We start from the raw sequence: 3,117 nt of genomic DNA, 5'->3' as shown, positions 1-3,117 counted from the left end.
GAGGATAAGCTGAGGTTGATCTGTTTAAGTAAAGGCTTGGATAGTGCGTATCTGGTAGTTGCATGGAGGTATTATTTTTAGCTTTTAATAGAGATTCTGAAACTTGCTCCAAAGATATTTCAGGGGAAACTAACTTTTCAAAGATAGTCAGGGGAACAATGTGGGTATATTGGGTAAAGTTAGCTCTAAACTTCTCTGCTAATATATAGTCTTTATCACTGGGATAATATTATGGATGAACTTCATATTACTGTGTGTGACCTCAGTTATGTCAGGAAATTAAGAAACAACATCCAACATTGTACAGAACTCATATAAAATGACTCAATATACTTGGACAATGTGAATATTACCAATATACTGGTGAATAAATTCAGTGCAAGTTTTACTCCAAAGATGACTAGCCAAAGTCCATCTGTCCCTGTATCTCTCAACCCTCCACCATTATAAAAGAACATATACTAAAAGAGTTGGCCCAAGAGCAAAAATAACTTCCCTGTGCATCTGAATAATATACCAAAATGCTTGATAAACAGTACGAAACTTGATCTAGCAGAACCACTCCATAAACTAACCTGTACCTTGTAACAGGCTCTGTCCTGGAAGTACGGTGCACAGCACTGGTGATGCTACTCTATAAGGGTAGTACCACTACAGACCCAGAGAATTATAGGCCTGGCAACTTGATGAGTCTCATATGTGAGGCCATAGATCATATTATAACCTACCTGATTATTTTTTATGTCATTAATATTCTAAAAAAAGTTTTCAAGAGTTTCACCACTCTCCCCACAAAATAAACACACCCCCGGATTCATGAAGCTCGGCGCAAGGCCGGTGTAAGGCCTGCACCAGCCGTGTGGCGTATAAATGGTGTAGTAGCGCCATATGCATATTAATGAAGGTGCGCTGCCACCACATCCATGTGCATAGGACACGTGCGCGAGTGCATGGGGCGTTACTAAGCTGCGCCCAGAGGCGTGTCAATGTCGGCTGGCGATGAGCAACCTAAACTGCTGAATATTATAGCCTGCCTGCAATAGTAATCGCACCTATCAGTGTCCGTGGATAATGAAACATATACAAAGCATGCAAGACAGTTCCCGGCCACACAAAATGGAGAACCAAACAGAAATGCACGCAACACAATATGACTTTCTGTCCATGGAACAAATGATATTTAAAATCATGTGTCCGTAATGTACTGCACTGTCAGTAGTTATACCCAGTGGAAGTGAAGCGCATCATGTCAGCGCGCCGCCAATACACACGTCTAGCCCCATGGGCATGGTCACCAGCAGTCCCACAGTGGTAGTGATAGTACATAGCTGGGCAGTTGTGTCTATATAACAACTGTAAAGAAACCTGACAGTCCAAATTGTATACCAAACACACACAAACATATGTATATTAAAATGTGCTATACACATGAACAGGAACGTAACCGTCACATACACATAGGATGCTATATGCGGAACCGGGATATCCAAAAGCAGAACCCATGCATGCAAATGCAATACGCAACAACCCATGTATAACACATAACCCGCACCCATGTCAGAATGTCCACCAAATCCAGCTACCAGCCTTGCGCAGCCGTACACCTACACATAGCGAGTATTCCCCATATGTAGTAGGAAGTATCATCCTAGGCAGTGTCAGGATTGCAAATATGTATCCCACGTTTGTAAACATCCCATCACAGTTACGTAAATCCAAATGCCCGCGCGTTCATGTTTCGGCAAAATGTGTGTACATCCCGCGTGGGATAAGTAACCTGTTGAAACCTCAGAGTTGTTTACATGCCACGGTGTCCAGTACTGTACACATCTGGACAAAACATGTATGTGTAGTCACGGTACTGTTCAGTTTCTACACAGACATGCAAAACATACTACGCGGGATGGAACAGCTGTCCACCATGCAGGTCACCCCACTAGGGTTGCCACCTGTTCAGATGGCCAAGGTGGGACATCCCTTGTAGAAATGTGAGAATTTGCAGGATAAAACATACCCCGGCCAGTGCAAAGGACAGAATTACACTTGTATGCCAAGATAAAAGCTTATTCCATAGCATTTGAATAGCTTATGCTATCCCAAATAATAGTTATGTGTACCAGATACAAAATACCTGTATCATGCAACTAGTACAGAAAATAAGAAATATATTTTTGTCTTAAAATCACAGGACATTTGCCATGTCTTAGGTTTCATCGCAGGACACAACTGTCCAAAGTGGGACCTCCCCTCGCAAAGAGGAACAAGTGGTAACCCTACTCCCCACTGAATTATCGACAGTATATATTCAACTCAGTCACATACCGACACCACCTCTCAACCTATTACAGCAACAAAATCTGGACAAAGCCTAAAAGGATGGGTGGACAAATAGGGACAGATGTAATTACTGCTCTCACAAACTTTAAAAGTTCACAGAATAATAGTATGTACATAAGCATGAAATGTTGTGAAGGATGTGGGGTAGTCCCCAGTATTACAGAGGTCCGTACATTTATACTGTAACAAACCGTCACATATGTTGACTGTACTACTGCATACCTGTCGTTAATTCATAGTTAAGTCATGTGCAAAATAATAATCCTCGTAAGAATGAATACAGGAAATAGTCAAATGTGAATGGGAACACCACTCACCGTGGATTATGTATTGTAACCACCCCACCCATATTATGTATTGCCAACATTATAAGCTGCTGACAGGTGCCCAAACACCTGTGTCTGTAAACACAGATAAAATGTTTAAAATGGACAAACCCTGTCCATGTGCTTTGTCTGACATTTGAACACGGTCAGGGCAGTTCCGTTCACCAGGCGGACAAGCCTAAACCCAGATCACCACATGAACACCCTGACAATTAAATACCTGTATGTGTCAGGACTATAAGCCTTAGGGTTCTGAATATCCCTGCAGTGATTAAATATGCAGCTTGGATCCAGAGCAGTAGGGAATAGGGAATGTGTAACATGTAGTACCGCATTTTTCCCAGCAGGAGAATGGATGCCTGTGTCATAAGTGAAGCGGTGAGGCATATGTTAATGTAGCTATGTACTATGGGTATGCATATAAATGAGTCAGAACACCAAATGTATAGTGGTT

This window comes from Protopterus annectens, chromosome 4.part1 (assembly GCF_019279795.1).
Source record: "Protopterus annectens isolate FY-2018-M chromosome 4.part1, PAN1.0, whole genome shotgun sequence".
Classification (NCBI taxonomy): domain Eukaryota; kingdom Metazoa; phylum Chordata; order Ceratodontiformes; family Protopteridae; genus Protopterus; species Protopterus annectens.
This window is presented reverse-complemented; position numbering follows the sequence as displayed.